The sequence below is a fragment of the Vespula vulgaris genome, chromosome 10, assembly GCF_905475345.1.
Source record: "Vespula vulgaris chromosome 10, iyVesVulg1.1, whole genome shotgun sequence".
NCBI lineage: Eukaryota > Metazoa > Arthropoda > Insecta > Hymenoptera > Vespidae > Vespula > Vespula vulgaris.
Window position 1 is genome coordinate 2203605 of NC_066595.1, and position 11396 is coordinate 2215000.

Genomic DNA, 11396 nt, shown 5'->3' on the forward strand with positions numbered 1-11396 from the left:
ATGATCTGAATAACCACATAATACAATTTTTATATAATATACATCCTAACGTTATTATAATTGTATAACATACATCGTAATAAAATTTTTATATAATGTAACATTGTAATTTATCAACAAATATGTTTCATTATATCAATAAATATTTTTCAAAAATATGCCGCCGAACATTATGGGTACGTATATACCTATGTATAATACGTACGTACGGTCACGACATCGCGGCAAATGTCCCGATGACGCACGATCTAATATATGACAATGGCTCGCGAACAATTGCTTTTCGTCTAGCGTGTTCCAAGCGTTGTCAGCGTACCGTTTGCATATTTCAAACACCGCTGTTGGCGTGGTTACGCGGCTCGTTGTCTGTCGCAGAACGCGACACGCATACCTTTTACCCCCTCACAATTTTCCGCGCGTTCTACTACCCTCCTTGATGTTTCCTTTATTTTTTTTTTATTTTTCTATGCTCTTCCTTTTTTCCTATTCTCTTATTTCCTTTCTTCTTTGTCGTTATCATCCCTCCGCGTAATTTTCCTCGCGTTATACTTTTCTTTTTCTCTTATCTATTTTTTTTTTGCTTCTTTCTTTGTTCTTTCTCTTCCTTATCTCTCCTGTTTCTTTTTCTTCTTTTTATTCTTCATCATCATCATCATCATCATCATCATCATCATCATCATATCCGAGTATGACGATTTTGTTTTATGCTCGCTGAGCGACAAATTTACTCCGTCGCTTTTTCTCTATTTTTTTTTCTTTTTGTTTCTCCACTCTCTCTCTCTCTCTCTCTCTCTCTCTCTCTCTCTCTCTCTCTCTCTTTCTCTCTCTTCTATTTTTCTTTTTTTTTCGAAAATGAAGAAAGCACGAACGGATCCCGCTTATTAGAAAATTCTTCACATTTTCGCACAGAACACTCTCGTTTTGCTTTTGGGTGTGAGGTCGCGTCTTGTGCGAAAAAAAAAAATTATAGGAGACGAAGAAAAGAGAAAAGAAAAAAATTGAAAAAAGAAAAAAAAGAAAGAAAATGTGTGTGTATGTGTGTGTGTGTGTGTGTGTGTGTGTGTGTGTGTCGTACGAAACGATTCGTGCCATTTTTCCTTAATTAATTTGAAAAGGGAAGGAGGAACTCCGCTCGACTTATTCGAACTATCTGAACACACACACACACACACACATATCCACACAGTAACGCCTATATATACATATATAAGTACAGACAGCTTACCTAGAAAGAGAAAGACAAAGAGAAAAAAAAGACAAAAAGAGAGAGAGAACAATAGTTGTCGGCCAGTCGGCGGTCTATTGAAATTCGTTATTGGCAAGAGGTGCTACCGAGCACCCAGACCCACCCCCTCCTCTTCCTACACCCCTTCCCGATTCTCCGATCCCACCTCCCAATACCTTTTTTTTTTCCCTTTTCATTATTTTCACGGCTGAACTCGAATAGCGAAACGGCACCCATTTCGAAATGACCCACCTTCGAACGGATATTGACCCGATCCGGCCGACATATCGCTCTCATTGTTCACCTTGCTAGCCATTCAAATTCTCTCTGGCCTTACTCTCACAAAGGCTAATTTACGTGTGCCACGTTATTGTCTCCAGTTGTACAGTGTCAAGTCTTATTGAGAGAGAGACAGATAGAGAGAGAGATAGAGATAGAGATAGATAGAAAGATAGAGAGAGAAAGAGAGAAAGAGAGAGAGAGAGAGAGAAAGAAACGGACCTCAATTGTGACCAAAAATACACAGAGTTGAAAAAGCAAACGACGAAAATCCGTACCGACTTTTTTTTCTATATCTTTTCCATTTTCTTTTTTTTTTCATTTTTTTATTTTTTTTATTTCATTTTTTTTTATATACAAGAGAATTTGAAATGAGTGTAATTATTAGAAGGAGAAAAAAATAATTCGATTTCTTTTTTCCCTTCTTTTCTACATTTTATTTACGTATATACATATATACGTGCATTCATGGATACACATACACACACACATATATATGTATATATGTATGTATCTTTTATCTTTTTCTTTCAAATAGAATTTTAACTACGATCACCATTCACAGATTCTCCCACATCCTCCTACGAATTTATCTTTCACGAAAATGGTACCGTTCGATTTCCTCTCGAAATTTAACATTGTTCGGGAGAGATCGTTATACACGTTCTCGAGGACAGAGAATCGTTTGCAAATTTGGAAATAATCAGGATAGAAAGAGAAAGAGAAAGATGAGAGAGAGAGAGAGAGAGAGAGAGAGAGAGAGAGAGAGAGAGAGAGAGAGAGAAAAGAGATTAAAATTTACACGCTCGACGTATTCGACAACGTCAGCGAATTATAATGTAATGCATAGCGAGCCGACCGATATTATACGAGAAACGTGCATTAGCGAGAGATAGATAACGATAGCAATATTCCCCTATGTTAGAAAAAGAGAGAGAAAGATGAAATGAGACTATCGAGCAGAATTTCTGCTCCAATGTTGCGTAATAGATATTTGATTAAATTAACGTTATAAACGATTAAAATTATGAAATATTTCGTTATATCAATTGGTACTTCTCCAACAATATTAAATTCTTTCTATCTACTTATTTATCGACATTAATTCGCTTAGGATATAGAATTTCGCGAATAATTTCTCTGTTATTTATCGATCAATTGAATTAATGATCAACGACAACGAGGTTAGCCAGAGTTATCATTTTATATAGATAGGTATTATTAGAATGACGTTTCGTCTATCCATCTAAGTAATTTCGTTCGAATTGATTTTCTCGACTGGTGGTGTATTACGAATGAAATACGACAAGACGATTCGCGATGATTTATGGATGCCAGTGTTATGTGACGATGTGACGACACGTCCTAGGTCAATTACACCATAGAGATAAGGGCGTGAATCATTGAATCGTTTTTCTTGTAGACACACCCCGTGAATCATCATCATATGTATATACATATATCATCGTATGATCACAGTAAAGAATGATTTACAAATTAATTTATAACATTATATTATGTTTCTAAAAGTTTTTAAATGAACGCTGCCGTCTCGTCGAACTATGGAAAGACGTAAAGAGATTTAAAAACGTAGAATTACAAAATTTTTACGACGATTTTCAATAGCCGGTAGTAATTATTATATCTACGTACTACGTAAGTACTTATTTACTACTATTCGACTTTGTTTTAAACGACGACGACTTCGTTAGTCGCAGGTTGCCGGTTGTCGACTCTTTACTTTTTTTTCTCTTCTTTTTGTTTTGTTTTGTTTTTTCTTTTCTTTCATTTTCTGTTCCTTTCTTTTTTCCACCTAGTCTCCCTCCTCCCACCCTTCTCGTAGTCGCTCTTTAATCGCCATTAGCGCGCACTCGCTACTTACTTCTTTTCGCCCGCGTTAAACATTTCGTTTATTATAATAACGAAGCGAGAAAAGTTAACGTGTCGCAATAGCATCGTCGTGTATTCAGAGACCGAATTTATTACCATAATTCGCATTAGACGCGCAGGCTGAGGACCTCGCATGAGATTGAAAACCTGGTTTGGTATATTTGATAAGAAAAAAACAAAAAAAAAAAAACAATACAAAAAAAGGATAAAAAGAATAAAGAACGTGCATGAATCTGATTAAAACTAAAAAACTGAAATAGAATTGTCCCTTTGGAGACCTCATAATACGAAGATATTTAATACGGTCCTGTTCGTATTAAATAGTAATAAAACAGAGTTTCCCGGGGAAAATTAAAAAGAACGAATACAAAGAAAAAGATTTGAAAGAAAGAAAGAAAGAAAGAAAGAAAGAAAGAAAGAAAGATAAAAAGAAAGAAAGAGGCTCGATAAACGTAAAGATTTGCATTTAAAGTTAATTACAACTTTTCTTTCTTTCTTTCCTTCTTTTTCTTCTGTGTGTTATTTTTTATTTCTTTTTTATTCGTCCTTTCTTTTCATCCTATAATCTTTACTCGTACTTCTCTATAATGTCAACATTCTGAGATATTCTGAAAAAAATATCCCGTGGTAATGGTCAGTAAGCTTTGGATGGAAAATTAGGAAAAAAAATAAAAGGAGAGAGTGAAACAGAGACAGAGACAGACAGACAGACAGAGAGAGAGAGAGAGAGAGAGAGAGAGAGAGAGAGAGAGAGAGAGAGAGAGAGAGAGAGAGAGAGAGAGAAAGGAAATAGGAAAAAAAAGAGAAAGAAAGAAAAAATAGACAGAAAATAGAAAAGCTCGTTAAGCGTCGAGGAGTACTAGCTAGCTAGAAGATAGATATATAGATATACGCGTGCTTAACGAGGAAAAGTGACTGAACACACTTGGTCGAAGCTATTATGTTAATTTCAGCCGTCTTCTCGTCGAGGAAAATAGAGATAGAGATAGAGATAGAGATAGAGAGAAAAAGAGAGAGAAAGAGAGAGAGAAAGAGACAAAACTATCGCGATTTTCCATGAATGAGATATTCTCGTAATTACATATAACTAAAGTAGTGATAGTATAACGTTTCAAGTTACACATTATATAGATAGACATTAACATATCTCTCCTTTTTAATCGTACTCCCTTTAAAAGTATTTTTATAAGAAAATTTCAACAGACAGAAAGAGAGAGAGAAAAATCTTTTCGTTTTTCAACAATCGCCAAACATTTACCACGATTTATCCTCATTTTATGTTCGCTCATATCGTTTCCTTTTCGAAAGAGAGGGAACCAGCAAATCCTATTGTTCTAAGCATCCGATGACATTAGAAAGCAATTGGGTCGACGTCACGATAGTGATATCTGCGTTTCTCTCTTTCTCTTTGTTCTCTCTCTCTTTCTCTCTCTCTTTTTCTCTCACTCTCTCACTCTCTCTCGCCGCGTCGCATCGGGTCGCATGAATACGCGATTGAACTATGACACTCTCATTGCTCCTCTCGTTACATAAAAGAAAGATCATTTGATAAGAACTTTGAGGATTAAACGACGTAGATTTAGTTATTAAAATTAATCGATTCATTTTTTTTCTTTTTTTTTTTGTATTACTTAATCTTTCTCTTTCTTTCTATTTTTTTGTAGAAGAAACATATATATATATATGTGTGTGTGTACATGTATATAATAGAAAAAATGATAAGAGAAATTATAAGATACGATAGTCCGTGATGAATGTCGCATTATAAATGCTCGAGGAGTTGAAATATAGAGAAAAAAAGAAAGAAAGAAAGAAAGAAAGATCATTTGATAAGAACATTTAGTTATTAATTAATCAATTTATTCCTTTTCTTTATCTTTTTCTTTCTCTGTAGAAAAAAAGAAATATATATATATATATATATATATACACATGAAGAGAAATAAGATGATAAAAGAAAGATAAGCTGTGCTTCTTCAAAATGAATCTCGCATTAGAAATACAAAGACTCGAGGGATTGAAGAATACAGAAAGAAAAATAGAAAGAAAGAAACAAAGAAAGAGAAAAGATCATTTGATAAGAACTCGAAGATTTAACGATGGAGATTTAGTTATCAATTAATTCATTCATTTCTCTTTCTCTCTCTCTCTCTCTCTCTCTCTCTCTCTCTCTCCATCTTTTCTCCTCAGAAAAAAAAAATATATATATATATATATATATATATATATATATATATAAGATAAAAGGATAAAAGATGATTCGATTTCTACGTAAAATCTTGCATTAGAAATACGCGAAGCCTCGAGGGCTACCGAAGATGAAAAAGATGGAAAGATAGAGGAAAAGAAAGAATGAAAGAAAGAGAATACTCTCTTACAATTTGGAATTCATAAAAGAATATAATACCTAACGCCGCCTACGCTTTACGCGGTACGTAATTTACTTTTTTACGCGGTTTCCTCTCTTCTCTTCTCTCCTCTCCTCTTCATCCCTCTTCTTCTCTTTCACGAACAAAATTTCGTACTCTATATCTCTGCATTTATGAATTTGAAATAGATTCTCGTTGGTGCATAATTAATCGAATCGTGGAGGTAGGTTTCCATAAGATTTTTCTTAATTCTTTCCTTCGGTTTTTTTTTTTTATTTCACTTTGGTTATTTTGTTTTCGATTATTCAACATTAACGCGTTGTCTTTTAATTAACGTTATAAACTATATCGTAACTTTTTTAACTCCTTGACATTTTCTTGACATTACCAAGAAATCGATATTCCATAAAGTGCTCTCAAATAATGAACGCGTTTTATCAAATTTTTCTCCAAGAATGTTTTCACATTCTTCTTTTCTTTTTTTTTTTTTGGTTTTTCTTTATGGAACATCCTATCAGAATTTATACAATCGATTAGGTGATACATAAAATGAACATCACATTGTCCTATTTTTCAAGGCCTTGCAATGTTTGTTGGTTCGTTTGTTTGTTTTTTACTTTTTCTTCTTCTTCTTTCTTTTTTCTTTTTCTTTTTCTTCTGCTTCTCTTTCTTGTTATATCCTTGAAAATGACAAATCGTTTCTACTGCGGCTGGATAATGGATAATGGATAATGGATGACATAAGAAACGTTAAGTAAACCTTAACAAAATTTGCATAACTATCTACCACCGGTTTTCATATATAAATTTTTTAATTTTATCCACATTGCTACGTTAATATACGTTCGAGAAAAAATTTATTAAAAAATTTTATTTATATCGGCCATGGAAAGTAGCCATGGAAATTTTTTTGTAGTTTCGTAATTAAATCAATAACGCTATAATTATTTCTTTTCTTTCTCTTTCTTTCTTTTTTTTTTTTTTTTGATTGATGACATTCAATATTTTATGTCTAAATAAAAAAATGAATCTCATATCTTAGTATTGTTTTATTGAGAAAAAAAAAAAGAAAAAGCGTTTGATTAATTATTCGTGATCTAAATAAATAATAAAGCTATAGTATTTTTTTATTCGAACACTTTGAATATTTTTTATATCTATTATAAATAACACTATGAAGTATTTCGTTGAATGAAACATTTCTTTTGGTATTAAATATTTATACAATACTTATCGTCCCGATCGTGTTTAAATTTTTTCTTACGATATGATTCTCTTGAAATTGTTTCTCTCTTTTCTTTTTTCATTTTTTTTTTTACTAATTATTATATTGTTATATGTATATTCGTGCAATTAAAACAAGCCGGATAGAAATTTTATCGCATGAAGAAATTCTTAACCGCTCGACTCCGATTAATCTTCGTTGAAATTATATATCCAAAGGGAGAAATTAGAAGATGGGAGTTGGGCTGAAGTGCGATGGATGGTGGATGGATAGTGGGTGGGTTTCGCGTTTATACATCAGAAATTTCTTGAAACCGAAGTTATACGCTTGAGCAAACGTAGGGTGCTTCACGACGGCGAGAAGGCGACCTCGATTATTAGCCACTCGCTTTGATACCGCGTCAAGCCGATTTCCACTCCGCAACCTAGGTTGCGGTTCACTCGAGATTAGTTCGCCCGATCTCTATGTATCTCGTACGATGACACGAGATTATACTAGAAACTATAGGTATATGTGTGTGTGTATGTCTGCTCTTTATGTGTGTGAGTGTGTGTATAAGTATATACATAAGTACATACATACATGTGTATATGCGTATATGTGCGTACTTGTGTGTCTATATATGTATATGTATATATAATGTATATGTATATGTATATGTATATGTATATGTATATGTATATGTATATGTATATGTATTTTCATATCACGCACGATTAATATCACTTCAACATGATTTATAGTATTATGCTTCTCTTGTGATCGAAATTTCACATTGGTCAAGAGGAAAAAAAGAAAAGAAAAAGAAAAAAAAAAAGGAGAGAAAAAAAAGAAAAGAGAAGCATATTCTTACAGAATTAATATTTACACCGATGTAATAAATATTTGTTTGTTTGTATATTTTTTTATTTATTTTGGACGATTCGCGGAATTTTTTTCTTTCAAATGTCTTTTTCTTTCCTTTTTTCTTATTTTATGAGATATTTCTTATTCGTTAATCTCATTTACATGTAGATCTACATTCGTTGGATGTAACCAACGCAATATACCATTTTTCTCAAATCTATTATAATTTGATCTCAAGGATGACTAACCAACAACGCCAAACGCTCGTCCCAATTTCGTTGGAATCGTGTAAAGCTCGAGTTGAGCTTTACGGTATCTCGTCAAAATTACCAGAATTATTATCGTCTTGGCATAGTCGGCCCTGACCCTCTTTGCCACTAAGAAGATATTCGTATCTTGGGTTAGGCTATTCACGAGGTGTACATTAACGTGCGTTATTAACTTAGACGATCGTGTGGTATAGCCAAAGGAGAGATACTGTTAGATATAGTGATATATATATATATATATATATATATATATATATATATATAGAGAGAGAGAGAGAGAGAGAGAGAGAGTTCAATAGTTCTCTGGAATGTTATTAAATTATCCTAATTTCGATCGAGACCTTTACGTAATGATAAAATACGGTTCACCGAATTATTACAAACTCGTTTATATTTCCGTACGTATATATACATATATTCTTTTTTTCTTTTTCCTTAATATAGAAATGTAAATTAACAAAATCGTTTATTTATTTATTTTCATATATTAATATAAAACAGTAACGAGGAAACGAAGAACGAACATTTTCGAGAGTCTGCGAAACAAGAGAAAAAAGAAAGAGTAAAAGAAAAAGGAGAAAATAAAATTTTCTCTAAAGATCAAGCTGTGTAAAAGCTTGTTTTGCTTAAATTAAAAGAACAAAAAAAGAAATAAATAAAAAAGAAGAGAGAAAAGAAGGAAAAGTTCTCTCTCTTAAAATCAAGCTACGAGCAGCTGCATTTTAAGCTGTGAGAAAAAGAGAGAAAAAAGGAAAAAAAAAAGAAGAAAAAGAAAGGTATAATACACCCGTACGTGAATCGAATTTTTGTACGATTTAATTAGAATTCAAATTTCGCTCTTCCTTCTTCCTTTTCTCTTCTTTTTCTCCTTCTTCTTCTTCTTCTTCTTATTCGAGAGAGAGAGAAAAGAAATATGTAACGATTATTTCTTGTTACTATCAAGAAAATTCGAATTTTTGCACGGTTTAATTAGAATAAAAATTTCACGCTTCTCTCATTCTTTTCCTTTCTTTTTTTTTCTTTCCTTCTCAAGAGAAATAATATATAAAACAATCATTTCTCGTTACCATCGTGAAAAATCGAATTTTTGCACGATTTCATTAAAATAAAAATTTCGCGTTTCTCTCTATTCTTTTCCTTTTCTTTTTTTTTATTTTTTCGACAGAGAAAAGAAATAGGTAACGATCATTTCTTGTTACTATCACGAAAATCGACTACGATTGCTACAGAAATAAAAAGAGAGCAATCAAAAGAGAAAGAGAGAGAGAGAGAGAGAGAGAGAGAGAGAGAAAGAAAGAGTGAGTGGGTTGGTCATGAATTAGCCACCGAGGAGGAAATAACGTGTCCGTACGGTAGAACACAGAAGCGAGTCCGGACGTCCGCTCGGCTATTTCATCGACGTTCAGTCCGATAACAACCTTCCACGGAATTACCTCGGTCGTTCGAACGTCGTGGCACGATGTGATCACGCTAGTAGAGAGGTAAGGTGGGAAGGAAAGGGTCTCTTACCGAACGTACCCTTTATTCTACCCTTCAGTCCGCAACGACCGGATCCAGTAGCGTTCTGTCTATGACATGGATGATTCGAGAAATGTCGGAAAAATAAATCTTCGTGTTTCTCTCTTTCTACACGCGTAGTTACATGTGTAATACGTATCTGTACAGCTGTCTTATATATATATATATATATATATATATATATATATATATATATATAGATAGATAGATAGATAGAGAAAGAAAGAGGATACGTTTATGTTTCAAGTCGAATTAGAAAAGAAATATTTGATGCAAATGAAAAGAAAATTATTCGTAGAATAGTTCATCGTACTCATGTAGCGTGTCTCACGATTTTTCTTTATCAAGTTAATATACGAGTTTCAACTTCCTTCTCCCTCCCTCCTCTCTCTCCCTTTCTCTCTTTCTTCTTCTTATTCTTATTCCATTTTCGTTAGGACACAGAGAAATTGTCGACACGCGACGGCCATTTTGGAAACGAGTTTCTTTCACGACGTGGTACCTTCCTTCTCTCGTTCTCTCTCTTTCTTTCTCTAACCATATATACAGATCAGTGGAGAGGCGCGGCCAATGTTCCCTTCCATAAATTTCGTGTTGGGCAACGCCACACCATTCCCCACCTCCCTCCCACCCTACCTCTTCAGGATCGTACCGATATCCCCAAGTAGTCCTGGCTTACGGTGCACCGATGCGGTTCGGCTAACGACGAATAGCCTTGGCAATGCGGCCTCCAGAGTACCGACGTTTCAGTTACCTCAGGTATCGCTCTGATATATGTATCTATGTATCTATGTATGTACAGGTACCTATATGCATCTATACATACATAGATAACATACATACATACGTATACGTACGTAAGTATATATGTATTATACGTATGCGTGAGTGCGTTATGTGTGCGCCCGACTAAAGAGCAGGTGTTGCAATTTAGCCAACGTTTAGATTATTGCATAGAACTGTTTAGACGTCTCTTGATAATAAGATTGAATTTATTATATATATATATATGTGTGTGTGTGTGTGAAGTTATTTACTTCATTTCTTTAGATTTCTACAATTTTATAATAAATTCAAATAAACGAATATAACAGTATAGCCATTTAAATGAATATTTAACATTGCGATTTCTTTCTCAATCAGACTACGAATTCACAATAGAGTTATATATTATTTCTTTACCATTTCACAGGATCGGGCATTTTCATCCCTTTTATTTTCCCCTTTTTTTTTTGCCTCTCCTCTTTCGCGCTCTTGCTTTTATTTTCATTTTTTTCTTCCTCCCTTTTTTTTTTTTATTTTGTTTATTTATTTACACTCAACTAGAAACGAAATCGCACTCGGATTACGCGAGACTGTATGATACGGCGAGTTCGATATTAACTGAAATTCGTGCTAGACCATTTATATCTAGCCGATGTGCACTCATACATATATATGTATGTGTATATATATATATATATATATGCATAGCTATGTAAAACGCACGTACATGAATGCAGTAATACTGAATTTATCGCATTTTACGAGTCAATTGAGAGTCAGGCTCACGAATTTCATTCTGAAAATATATTCACTATATAGTAGAACATAGATATGTATATATACATACATACATACATACGTACGTACGTACATATATATATATATATATATATATATATATATATATATATATCTACGCTCGTCGAATAATGAAAAATTCTTACTACTACTACTACTACTACTACTACTACTACTATTACAACTAATAGAACTACTACTAAAAAATCGTA

The 11396-nt window shown here is 33.3% G+C and overlaps 1 protein-coding gene across 3 annotated transcripts in view; it reads right to left on the reverse strand.

The window, feature by feature from the left end:
- The window catches only part of LOC127066821 (uncharacterized), an 81636-nt gene that overhangs the window by 4456 nt on the left and 65784 nt on the right, over window positions 1–11396 (reverse strand). The gene's annotated exons all lie outside the window — the stretch shown is intronic.